This window comes from Hemicordylus capensis, chromosome 4 (assembly GCF_027244095.1).
Source record: "Hemicordylus capensis ecotype Gifberg chromosome 4, rHemCap1.1.pri, whole genome shotgun sequence".
Classification (NCBI taxonomy): Eukaryota; Metazoa; Chordata; class Lepidosauria; order Squamata; family Cordylidae; genus Hemicordylus; species Hemicordylus capensis.
In genome coordinates this window covers 253208609-253222548 of record NC_069660.1, presented here as the reverse complement: position 1 = coordinate 253222548, position 13940 = coordinate 253208609, and the positions used below count along the sequence as shown (strand labels likewise).

General features: G+C 45.3%; 1 long non-coding RNA gene across 2 annotated transcripts in view; it reads left to right on the top strand.

Moving 5' to 3' along the window:
• Positions 1–2935: 2935 nt before the first annotated feature.
• LOC128324065 (uncharacterized) overlaps positions 2936–13940 on the top strand; it is a 46647-nt gene continuing 35642 nt past the window's right edge. For both annotated transcript variants that reach the window (XR_008306613.1, XR_008306614.1), the window contains exons 1-2: positions 2936–3267; positions 12762–12818. This is a non-coding gene — a long non-coding RNA (uncharacterized LOC128324065). The remainder of the gene's footprint in view (positions 3268–12761; positions 12819–13940) is intronic.

Sequence of the window (13940 nt, the reverse complement as noted above, 5' to 3'; positions counted from 1 at the left end):
GAGAAGCACCAGGCTCTTGGGCGAACCCGGTGGTTCAGCAGTGGATAGCCTGCCTAAATACCCCTCCCCTAAAACAAGGTTAGTGAGCACTCTGCTAACCCCATTTTGGTGACTGTGTGCTGCCGTGGCGACGATCAAGTAGACCTCCAACCAGGAGGCTGAAAAAAATTGTTGGGGGTCCCCACAGAATCCCGGGTGCACCTGCAATGGGCATTCTGGGACTTCTAGGGGCCCAGCAGCCCCCATTCTCCACCCCCCCAACCGCTCCATGACGGAGCTGGTAATCGTGTGGGTGGCCAATCTGGCTGCCCACAGAGGGAGGAGTGCTCATGTGCGGGGACAGCAGGCCAAGCCCTCCTTGGCTCTCCACACTGCTTGTGTGGAGAGCCTCAATAAGGGATGCAAAAAGAGAGTTTGAGTAGCATATAGCTAGAAGTGTCAAGGGATATAACAAAAATCTCTTTAAATATATCAGAAGTGGAAAATATCTAGGGAGGCAGTTGGACCCCTAGATGATGCAGGCATGAAAGGGATTATTAAGGAACAGATTGCAGAGAAGCTGAATGAGTTGTTTGCATCTGTCTTCAAGACAGAGGTTAATGACCATATCCATGCACTGGAACTGAGCTTCTCAGGCTTGAAGGCTGAAGAACTGGGCCAATTTGAGGTGACGAGAGAGTATGTTCTCAACTGTCTTGAAAAACTAAAAATTAAAAAATGGCCAGGGCCAGATGGCATCCACCCAAGAGTTCTGAAGGAACTCAAATGTGACATTGCTGATCTCCTAGCAAAAAATATGTAACTTGTCCCTACAATCAGTCTCTGTACCAGAGGACTGGAAAGTAGCTAATGTAACCCAAATTTTCAAAAAGGGATCCAGAGGGGATCCAGAAAATTACAGGCTGGTCAGCTTAACTTCGGTGCTGGGTAAATTGATAGAAAGCCTACTTGAGGAAAAAATTGTTAAACATATAGAAGAAAAGGCCCTGCTGAAGGAGAACCTTCATGGCTTCTGCAAGGGCAAGTCATGCCTCACTACTAACCTTCTGGAGTTCATTGAGAGTGTCATGTGGATAGAGGTAATCCGGGTGACATAGTATACTTGGACTTCCAAAAAGCTTTTGACAAAGTTCCCCACCAAAGACTCTTGAATAAACCTAGCAGGCATGGGATAAGGGGACAGGTTCATGTGTGGATTTGTAACTGGTTGAAGGACAGGAAACAAAGGGTAGAAAGGTCAATTCCATGCTAGGGATCATTAGGAAGGGGATTGTGGGGGAATGCTAATATTATTATGCCCATATGTATATCTATGGTGCAGCCACATTTAGAGTACTGTGTGCAATTCTGGTCACTCACCATATCTTAAGGAGGACATTGTAGAACTGGAAAAGGTGCAGAAGAGAACCAAGATGATCAGGGAACTGGAGCACCTTCCTTATATATATATATTTAATTATTTATTTGATTTATATACCGCCTGACTCCAAAGGCTCTAGGTGGTTCACAAAAACAAACACAAGAACAACAAAACGAAACAAACTATTAAAAACAACAGTTTAAAAATTTAAAACATTCAGCAAGGCAAGGCTACAGAATCTGGTTTTTTTTTTTAGTTTGGAAAGGAGGTGACTATGGGGAGACATGATAGAGGCGTATAAAATTATGCAAGGAGTAGAGAGAATTGACAGAAAGAAATTTTTCACCCTTTCACACAACACTAGAACCAGTGGTCATCCCATGAAATCAAAGGCCGGAAATTTTGGGATCAAAAAAAGGAAGTACTTTTTCACACAGTGTACAATTAATCTATGGATTAATTAATTAATGGCAGAATTATCTGCTACAGGAAGTGCTGATGGCCACTAGCTTGGATGGCTTTAAAAGGGGCTTAGACAAATTCATGGAGGACAGGTCTGTCAATGGCTACTAGTCTGGTGGCTATAGGCCACCTCCATCCTCAGAGGCAAGATGCCTCCAAATACCAGTTGCAGGGGAGCAACAACAAGAGAAAGGGCATGCCCTCACTGCTTGCCTGTGGGCTTATTAGAGGCATCTGGTGGGCCACTGTGTGAAACAGGATGCTGGACTGGATGGGCCTCATGCCTGGTCCAGAGGGTTGTTCTTATGTAATTATATTCTATGAACATGTTAACAGGAGTATATGGGGATGAGAGAAAACAGACCTGATCAGTCCTATTCTGCAGATGGTGTACATGCAGCACGCGCGCGCGCGCACACACACTTGTCTTTGTCACCCCACCCCCACCCTTTAAGTGTATTTAGGGGTGGAATGGAGTTGATCTGAGCAAGGAGGAAGAGTCTGGATATATATGCACAGGGTGGGGATAGGAGGGGAATAGAAAGTGAAACCAAAAGTAAACAGAACATACTCTCTACTCCTTGCATAATTTTATACGCCTCTCATGTCTCCCCATAGTCGCCTCCTTTCCAAACTAAAAAAAACCCCAGATGCTGTAGCCTTGCCTTGCTGAATGTTTTAAATTTGTGAAGTCCTGAGGAAACGTTTTCCAAGAATATCCTCCATTGTTGAACAGAAACACCTATCATGGCAGCAGGCTGTAAAAGAGACGCCATTTGGAAATATTTTAATCAAGTTCCTGTACCTGTGGGTGAGAGAAGCATGCGTGCAAAATGCAAACAGTGCAACAACAAAATGCAAGGCCTCGTGGCCTGAATGAAACAGCATTATGAGAAATGTGTACCTATTATAGTGTGTACCTACCTTCTAAAAATGAAGCCTACATCTATCTCTAAATATGCATTAAGATTATAATAGACAACAAGAATGTGCTTTTATAGAAAATAATGATTAAATAAAATCTTCCTGAGTAGTAATTTAAATAGAGATTTAAATCAAATCAACCCTGTTGACAGCTGCAGTTGAGAGACCCCTGGTGGTAGAAAAGGGAAATCTCACTTAGAATGTTGGGTAAGGCTAATGACAGTAGAGGAGAGGGACAGTAAAAATCAGTTGGTGGTTGGTGAAGGAAAAGAGAGATTGAGAAAGGGAATAAGGAGCTGAACGCTTGTTCTGGACTTTATATCTTGAACTGATGGGACTTCTCTGGTATTGAGAGGAGATTGCGAAGAGTGGCAGGTGATCTAGTCTGCCCACTGAAGCATGCTGGATCTTTGTTCAGGGAGAACTCTGAGGGAATGATCAACGAGAAAGGCGGGGAGATAAAAAGAATTCCCGCCATTCTTACAAGAATACAGAGATAGGAAAGCACTGTTTTTACTAATGTATGTGTAACCAGAGTTAACAAAACTGTTATGTGTGGTCACCTCTTGTAAGTGTAACCATCTGGCTTGAAGCACCTGTAATTTTGGGCAGAAACGCCACATTGGCATAAACACCACAGTAAAGAAAAAAGGCTGAAAAATTGCAGAAATGCTGCATCGGTGTAAACAACGCAGTTAGAGGGGGATATCATGCATTATTTTTTCAGTTGTGTTGAATGCTTAAAATTTTACTACAGCTTGATCCTGAATTCTGGTGTAAACGCTGCATTGGCATAAATGCCGCAGGTGGCAATAATTGTTTTAAAATAATGTACCCACCACGGCCTTTCTAACCAAAATTACGGTACTGTGATAAACTTGTTTAATTTCATCAAGAGCTGTTGACAATCCCCCCCCCCACGCTATCTGAAGGGGAAAACCCTCTACCATGCTACTACAAAGAAATGGGGGGATATTGATATCAGATGCTGAGTTTTTGGGAAACCTGAGTGGTGGCAACAAACGGCACAGGGAAAATTTTCCCCAAATACCATAACATTCTGGCAGCCATTATTCTAACTTCTATTCATGTATTCAGAGGACCTGGATTGAACACTAGATTCCAGAAAAGCCTGCCTAAGAAAGGTAGGCAACTGGAGCACAAGTGGAGGAGAACTTGGCTCGCAATTGACAGAACACAGCATGGAGCCCAATTGAAGGTTTATGCGGAAATGGTGCATGCGGCAAAAAACCAATTCTGGTCCGCATGCATTGCTTCTGCAGGTTCACATTCAGCAGAGCTGTCCTGGGTTATGAGGAGTTTGATTCAGGTTCCTTCCATTTCAGACCAGTCTCCAGAGACTTTGCTCTGCTGCAATACTTTTAATGGGTTCTTTGCAGACAAAATCTCTTGTATTTGGGCCGAGTTGGACTCCACTGTTTCTGCAAAGTCTATTATAGTGGTGTCCAGCAATCCCTCTTGCAGTATCAGATTGAATCAGTTTCAATCTGTGATGCCTGAGGACATGGACAAGTTGATTGGGGCAGTGCGGCCCACCACTCGTTCTCTGGATCCTTGCCCGACTTGGCTGCTTCTACCTAGTCAGAAACTGTTGGAGATGACCTAGTTAATATCATTAACTCATCGCTGAGGGAGGGAAGGATGCCTCCTTGTTTGAAGGAGGCAACGATTAGACCACTTCTTAAGAAGCCTTCTGTAGATCCCTTAGTGATGGATAGTTATAGGCCAGTCTCCAATCTCCCATAGGTGGGCAAGGTGATTGAGAGAATGGTGGCTAACCAGCTCCAGGCAGTTTGGGAGGAACCCGATTATCTAGACCTATTTCAAACTGGCTTTAGGGCAGGCTATGGGGTTGAGTCTGTCTTGGTTAGCCTGATGGATGACCTTCACCAGGGAATTGACAGAGGGAGTGTGACTATTGGTTCTTTTGGATCTCTCGGCGGCATTAAATACCATCAGCCATGATATCCTTCTGGATCGCCTGGAGGAGATGGGGATAGGAGGCACTGCTTTGCAGTGGTTCCATCTCTCAGGCAGATTCCAGATGGTGCAGCTTGATTACAGTTGCTCTTTGAAATGGGAGCTATTATATGGAGTCCCTCAGAGCTCCATTCTGTCATCAATGCTTTTTAATATCTACATGAAACCGCTGGGTGAGGTTATCAGGAGATTTGGTGCAGGGTGTTATCAGTATGCTGATGACACCAAAATCTATTTCTCTTTATCATCACCATCAGGAAATAGCATTCACTCCCTAAATGCCTGCCTACAGGCAGTAATAGGCTGGATGAGGGATAACAGATTAAAGCTGAATCAAGCAAGACAGAGGTGCTCATTGTGGAGGATCGGAAACTGATGAATGAGTTAGATCTTCCTGTGCTTGGTGGGGTTACACTCCCCCCAGAAGGAAGAGGTATGCAGCTTGGAAGTGCTCTTGGATCCAGGCCTCACCCTGTTATCTCAGGTGGAGGCTATGGCCAGGAGCACTTTCCATCAACTTTGGCTAATTCAACAGCTGTGTCCATTCCTTGAAGAGAACCATCTCAGAACAGTGGTGCATCAGCTGGTAACCTCCAGACGTGACTATTGCAATGCACTCTACGTGGGGCTGACTTTGTATGTAGTTTGGAAACTTCAGTTAGTTCAAAATGCGACAGCCAGAGTGGTCTCTGGGGTCACCCGGAGAGATCATATTATGCCTGTTTTAAAACAGTTGCACGGTCTGCTGATATGTTTCCGCACAAAATACAAAGTGCTGGTTATTACCTATAAAGCCCTGAACGGCTTGGTTCTGGGCTACTTAGCTACCTCATTATTTATTTATTTATTTATTTATAAATAAATAAATAAATAAATAAATAAGAAAGAAGAATGTTAATTCTTGTAAAATACTGGGGCCTAGTGCAGTCTTTTAAAAGCGTGCGATACTATCTAGAGAAATTAGAAGCCTTAAGCACTATGATGTTCTTCACCGTGGTCTCTGTCTTTTACACCAATGGGCTATGCACCTGCAGAGACCTCATTGGAACCTAACAAGCTCAATTCTCCTGATGTAGGTGGGAACCCCACCCCCAGCCGCTATATGCAGCTGCACCATTCCACACACCCTCAGTCTTCGACGTCTGAGCTTCTGTAGACATTGTGGAATCTTCGGCTCAGCAATGAGGACTGTGACTTTATTAGTTCTCTTGTTTTTCTTCTGTTTCCCTGTTTCCACACCTTATTGTTTTTTCTTTACTTCCCACAGTAGCATCTTTTTCTTGGTGTTTTTATTTTTTCAGACCCTCCCCCGCTTCTTCCCCTGTTCATTTGGCTCTGGTCCCAAATGGGACGGAACTTTGTGGCCAGCTGGCCAGGAACTTTCTATGCCAGGCATGAAAAACTTTTAAAAGTGTGTTCATTGTGGATCCAAGATCCCTTCCCCCAATACTCATACCGAGTGTCTTCTCTGCTTGGGGAAATCCCACGTGGTAGAGACCTGTGTCCATTGCCAAAGGTTTACAAAGCAGACTCAAAATAATAGGGCTTCTCACTTGCGCGCTGCCCTGTGGGACCTGGCTCTCCGTTCGTCAGAGGCCTTATCATTGAAGCAGTCCTTTAAAATGGCTTCTTTGGTACCATCAGAGCACTTGGACTCCGATCCTCTGGCGCTAGAACATTTGGCATCGGTACCAGTACCACTGGTGCCTACTTCGGACCCACCTGTGGTTTCAGTTCCTTCTGCATCATCAGACGGGTTGCCTGGGCTGAGACTACCTCCGTCAATATTCTCCAGACTCTTTCTTCTTGCCCTTCGGAACTGCTGAAGAAGAAGAAGCCTCTGCCATTTTCTTCTTTGGAAGTGCTGTTGGTGAAGAAGCCAAAATTGGTCTCGTCGACGCCAGGCTCGGGAGCTGTTAATCGGGCATTGGCGAGTATGCCAGCCTCATTACCAGTGCCTCCGGTACTGAAGACTGCTGGTTCTCTGCTTTGTACTAATTCCCTGGTGGGAATAGCTTTCCCAGAGTGGAACAGGAAAGCTTGATGGCAGCCGATGAACTGAACTATGCTATTTTGGACTATGAGCTTTATTCGCTGGACAGGGGCAATGCGAATTTGACGTGGCTTCCTAGACGTCATTTGCCTCCTGAGTGCCGTATGGACCAATCCCTCCATGTGGATCAGGGGGCACATTGGAAGACCGCTCCTCGGAATGCAGATATGGAAGAGACTGGGATCGACATGGTCAGTCATACTCAGGTCAATACCATGACTCTATGCGGGGTTCAGTGTACCATGCAGGGATCTAATCCCCCCCTGTGGAGATGGTGCTGAGAAGAAGGCACGTATAGACAGTTTCATTCGGACTGTCGTTCTGGTTATTCTGACCCTGGAAGGTCGCGATACGGATCTTGGTATCGGGAGGAATCCATTACTGGTGACTGGGGGACTAGACGTGCTTTACATAGGGCCCCTTCGCATTCGGAAGGAAGGCTTCACTCTCGTTCTCCTCAACGAGACCTGCGGGACCACACTAGTGAGCACATGTCACCACTGGAAGTTCCAATACAACTGTGGCACAGCCCTTGCCGATATCGGCTACGGTGGTGGATGGGTCGATACTGTCCCCCTTGGATAACCCTTCGGAGGTCCCAACTGTTCCTCTGGACTTGGTTCCAAATCCGGTTGTGCCTCCAGAGACGGAAAGTGAAGGAGGTGACCCTGACTCTCCAGACTGGTTTCTTTGGGATCGTCTCCCTTGGACATTCAATTGGACTCTAAACCTGTGTCTCCATTGGAGGATCTCAAACAATACTCAGCCTATGTGGCCCATATGGACTCGGCTCTGGGAGTGAGCCTTGATGTGCAGCAGAAAGGGGAACTGGACCCTTTGTTCAGTCTGATTGAAGCGGAGGCTAAAGTCCTGCGTCTTTGCCGCTTAATACAGCTTTACTGGGAGTCATGCGTGGGCATTGGAAGAAGCCAGCAACCCTTTCCCAACCTAAGAGATGTTTGGAGAATTTCTATAGGGTGCAGATGCAAGCAGATATCATGGCCTTTTTAAAGAATCACCCCACACCAAATTCCATTGTAGTGGAGGTCTCCCTGAATAAATCTAAGGGTTGCACTCACTCTGTGCCAGGTGATAAAGGGGGGAAGAAGTTGGATTCCTTTGGGAGGAGGCTTTACTCGGCATCAGCTCTATGTTTAAGGGTTGCCAACTATCAGGCCTATAATGCTAGGTATAACCATTTTCTGTGGGAAAGGTGGCTCCCTTTTTGGACCTCTTGCCCCAGGATAAGCGAGATCCAGTGAAGGCCTTCCTGAGAGAAGCTGTGCAGGTGGCAAAGCAGGAACGCTACTCTGCAAGGCATTCCATGGAGCGTGCAGCAAGTGTAATGGCCACGTCTGTGGCTCTCAGGAAGCATACCTGTTTGCATTCCTCCGGATTGACCTATGAGGCTCGGGCTAGAATTGAGGATCTTCCCTTTGAAGTTTCTAGCCTTTTTGTGGAACTGACTGATGAGGCTTTGCTGAAAGTACAAAAGCTGAGGAGTACAACCAAGTCAATGTCTTCTTCTTCTTCTTCTTCTTCTTCTTATTATTATTATTATTAATAATTCGATTTCTATACCGCCCTTCCAAAAATGGCTCAGGGCGGTTTACAAAGAGAAATAAAACCAATAAGATGGCTCCCTGTCCCCAAAGGGCTCACATTCTAAAAAGAAACATAGGACACACACCAGGAACAGTCACTGGAAGTACTGTGCTGAGGGTGGATAGGGCCAGTTACTCTCCCCCTGCTAAATAAAGAGAATCACCATGGTAAAAGGTGCCTCTTTGCCCAGTTAGCAGGGGCAGTTAGTTACTCTTACTCTACCTCTAAGCCGCAGAAACAATCTAGATGGTCTCCTTAACTGCAGGCTAAGGCTCCTCCGCAGCAACAATCTTCTTCGGAGCATTCCTTTCGTGTTCACAAGTTCCAGCCTCAAAACAAGTCTGGTTTCCAGGCCAGTAAACCTGCCTTTACCTTTCAAAAAAAGCAGTGACTATTGGGCCTTACAGACCCACCTTGCTCCCTTTGCTGCAAATTGGGACAAGGTGACTGTGGATCAGTGAGTCTTTACTATCATACACATAGATTATGCTCTGGAGTTTCACCAGACACCACTGTTGTCTGGAGTCGTGACTACACAGTTGATCCCTGCGCTAGAGGAGAAGGTCTCTGCCCTCCTCTCGAAGGATGCAACCAAAAAGGTCACCAATGCATCAAGTCCCGGGTTCTACTCCCAGTACTTCATCGTTCCGAAACCAGATGGCAGCCAGTACCCTATATTAGACCTCAGGAGCCTGGACAGGCACATTGTCTACAAGCAGTTCCGAATGTTGTCGGTGCCAACCATTTTGGCCCTATTGGAGCGGGACTTGTGGATGGTCTCCTTAGACCTGCAAGATGCGTATTATAATATCTGCATATGCCCACAACATCGCCGTTTTCTGTGGTTCAAGACAGGGGGAATCACTTATCAGTTCCAAGCCCTACTGTTTGGCCTGACGACGGCCCCAAGGGACTTTACAAAGTGCCTTGCCCCAGTGGTGGCTTTCCTGCAAGAGAAGGGGATACAAATACAGCCGTATCTGGACAATTGGCTCATCCATGCAGGTTCAAAGAGGGCTGATTTGGACTCTCTCAACGCAGTTATAGACACTTTGGAGAACCTGGGCTTGCAAGTCAACTTCCAGCAGTCCCAGTTGGAGCCAGTTGGCATAATTTTATTTATTTATTTAACATATTTTTTATACCGTCCAAAACGCAAGTTTTCTGGGCAGTTTACAAGAGAATAAAAACAACCAATAAAAAGTTTAAAACATTTCAACAATTAAAATTTAAAAGTTAAAACAATTAAAACACAATTAAAATAGTATCTAATTAAAAGCCTGAGTGAACAAATGCATCCTGACTGCCCTTTTAAAAGTTGTAAGAGATGGGGAGGCTCTTATTTCAGCAGGAAGTGGGTTCCAAAGCCTGGGGGCAGCAATGGAGAAAGCCCGTCCCTAATTAGCCACCAGATGAGCCGGTGGCAACTGCAGACGAATCTCTCAGATGATCTCAATGGGCGGTGTGGTTCATAGCAAAGAAGACGTTCTCTTGAATATCCAGGGCCCAAGCTGTTTAGGGCTTTATAGGTTATAACCCAAACCTTGTACTTTGCCCAGAAAGATATCGGCAGCCAGTGTAGATCTTTTAAGATAGGAGTGATATGGTCTCTCTGAGATGACCCAGAGACCAATCTGGCTGCTGCATTCTGGACTAACTGAAGTTTCTGGATTACGTACAAAGGCAGCCCCACATAGAGCGCATTGCAGTAGTCAAGTCTGGAGGTGACCAGCAGATGTACTACTGTTCTGTAGTACCAGAACACCAATGCGTAGGAGCTCAGTTGGGGTGCTCATATGGCCCACTATTGCCTGATCGGCCACTGGGCTGCAAGACAGGAGGGCGGGCACATCAATTATTTGGAACTGATGGCCATCATCTATGCCCTCAAGGGGCCTTTACCAGTAATTGCAGGTTGCTCGGTGACGGTTCAGACCAACAATACAATGGCGAAAGCCTATTTAAATCGACAATGAGACACGGCTTCAAGGAGCCTCCTGTTCCTTTCCATCGACCTGTGGCTGTGGTGTGTGGTGCATGCAGTGATGCCGCATGCAGTCTACATTCAAGGGGACCTGAATGTTCAGGCAGACATAGGGACATAGGAAACTGCCATATACTGAGTCAGACCATTGGTCTATCTAGCTCAGTATTGTCTTCATAGGCTGGCAGTGGCTTCTCCAAGGTTGCAGGCAGGAATCTCCCTCAGCCCTATCTTAGAGAAGCCAGGGAGGGAACTTGGAACCTAGATGCTCTTCCCAGAGTGGCTCTATCCCCTGCGGAGAATATCTTACAGTGCTCACACTTCTAGTCTCCCATTCATATGCAACCCAGGCAGACCCTGCTTAGCTAAGGGGACAAGTCATGCTTGCTACCACAAGGCCAGCTCTCCTCTTTTCTCCAGACACTTTGAGCAGGCTGAAGATGATCTCCCACAAGTGGATGTTGGATCAGTGCATGCTTCAAGACCTTTTTGCAGTGTGGGGTGTTCCGGTTCTAGATGGTTTTGCATTACAGGACAATGCCCAGTGCACCCTCTATTGTTAAGAGGAGGGAGAGGGAGGTACTCTCTGGGGGGTGCATTCATCCTGTCCTGGAGGAGCCGCTTCGTTTACCCTTTTCTGCCGTTCCCACTCATACCGAGTGTCCTTCGAAAGCTGAAGGAGGACTGCTCCTGGGCCATCCTGATAGCCCCTTGGTGGCCCAGAAGGCCTTGGTCTGCAGCTCTGATACAGTTGGCAGTGACTTATGTATGCCTCCCCTCACTACCTTACCTTCTGTCACAGGAGAGGGGTCAGGTGCGCCATCTGTAAATCTGGTCTCTTCATCTGGCTGCCTAGAAGATCTTACCATCTTCCCATTGAAACTCAGGGACATTCTGATTGTAGCTAGGAAGCCTTTGACAAGAAGGTTGTGTGGACATAAATGGACTTGTTTTCTTGGTTTTGCTGCTCAAAATGGCTTTGATATACTTAACTTGTCTGTTCAAAATGTTTGTACTTATCTTTTGTATTTGAAAGAGTCTAGTTTGAAACTCTCCTCTCTCCGAGTACATTTGGTGGCCATTGTGGCACATTCACCTGTCACTGGGGTTTTCTGGTTCAGGGATCCACTGGTGAAGAGGTTTCTGAAAGGGCTGTCACATGTTTTGCTGGATGATCCTGTAATGTCGCCTGCTTGGGATTTGTCCATGGTGCTGGCTAGTTTGTTGCACCCACCCTTTGAGCATTTGGCAGCTACTTGGGCGTTGTCCCATTCTTTTATTCGTCATTATGCTATTGATACCAGATCACGGAATGATGATAAATTTGGCAGGACTGTTCTGCAGTCTATTTTCACTTGATGTGCTTTGTTTCTTTGAAATAAATGCTTCTTGCAGAGTGCATCCATGTTTCTGTTTGCTTTTTCCCTCCACCTTGGATGCTAGCTTGTTATGCGCCCATTGGTGTAAAAGACAGAGACTACATCGAAGAACTACAGGTTGCTTACCCATAACTTTGGTTCTTCTAGTGGTCATCTGTACTTTTATATGCCCTCCTATCCTCCCTGCTGGATTTACTGAAGGCAGACTCCATGACTGAGGAGATGTGGAGTGGCACAGACACTGGGGGTGGGGTTCCTGCCTAAATCAGGAGAATTGAGCTTGTTAGGTTCTGACGAGGTATCTGCATAGGCACATAGCCCATTGGTGTAAAAGGACAGATGACCACTAGAAGAATCAAAGTTACAGGAAAGCAACCTGTAGTTACATTGTTCATGCAAATAAGCCACTACTTGCAGGAGTATTTTTGCATGAAAGTTTTTGACCAGCATATTGATGGAATATATTTAACAAAGAAATTACATTAACCAGGCTGCCATGTAATCAAGCATTCATGAAGACAGAGGGGTGTGATGAACATAGATTATCTCACATGGGATGGGTGGGAGCAAAGCTAGGGGGAGTGGGAGCAAAGCTAGGCAAACACGAAGCTGTCTTAGACCTAGAGATGTGAAAGAAAGTAACGTAGTCATCACAGTGGAGAGAACCTCTTTATGTATTATTTCACAATTCATTACAAGAAGTGACAGCAGAAAGAGATTAGCTGTTATAGTTAAATGAACTGGTTGCAAGGAGTGACAATTAATGCAAACCAAAAGTAGAGGTGGTATGCAAGTGTATAGAACCTAATTCAACTTATTGATTAGGTTACTAATGAAGACTAGGAGAGGCCGAAAGGCATCTGGCCAATAATTTATCACTGACAGACTGTCCACTTGTATTTTGGATTAGCACTTCCTTTTTTCTTTTATATTCATTAACAATTTTAAGATCTCATACTTATATTATTTGTATACTTATGTCCCCCACCCCAGAAAACAACTCTTGCTTTGGGCTATTTGGTGAGCTGATATGTCGGCAATGCCTATTTGGTGAGATTTTATTTAATTTAACTGTTTTCTGACATTTTGAATTATTTGAATAAATGTTAATGCATATTTAGTATATACGTATATATTTTGTCCTGGTTTAGAGGACAAAATTCATTGTGTTAGCCCAGGCTTAAATTTCTCTTGGTTCTGAATTTCACTGAGTGAGACCATTGGCCATCAAGCTCAGTATTGTCTACTCTGACTGGAAGCAGTTCCCCAGAGTTTTAGACAGGAATCTTTCCCAGCCCTACCCAAACAGCAGGGATTGAACCTGGGAGCTTCTAAGTGCAAGCAGATGCTCTACCACTGAATTCCAGTCCTAAGCTCACAGGGCCAATCTACATATTATGTCAAGCACATCACTGACCCTGGAATGTTTGTTTCCCCCCTCTAAAAAGCAGCCATGGGAGGCCTGATCCATATTGGGACTGTGATGTGGGGAGAGAGGACCAGTTGCTATTTAAGGGTGGGGCAGGGCGGGGGGCAGGATACACCAAACACTTCAAGGCTAATGTCATATCTTCTCTAACATGTAGTTTGGCCCTGAGTAAACATATGAGTCAGGGCCTAGTGATCTAATATTGGCTAAACTAAAACATCATCAGGAATTATAAAAGTTATCTCTGAATAGAAAAAGGTGGATTTCATGGTTTGGGTTGATTTTACAGTGGATACTGAGCTGTTCCAATAAATGTGCATAGCAACCGCAAATAATTTTGTTTTTAAAAAGATGGCAGAACTAATGTATCCACCACTGAGGGCAACATTTAAGTAACCAGGTGTCATTTTGCCAGGAATTCTATAACTACACCATTGACAATAAGGCACTTTCCCCAATTACCAGTGGGCCCATTCGCACGAAATGCAAAACCGGAGTTGAACAGGGCAGAGGTTGGAATTTCTATACATCCAAATGTGTGAAAGCACAGTTCCCTCGCCAAATTCCAATTTGAATTTTTTTTTTTTTTTTGGTTGTGAGTTCCGTTGCTCCAACCTGAAGTTTGAAGGTGGAAGCATTATGTTCAGATGCAGAAACCACTACAACCATGGTTTTGCGCTGTTTCTGGAACCAAAATCATACAGAGGGTGACCCAGACCCACCCGCAGGAATGTGCCCACTCC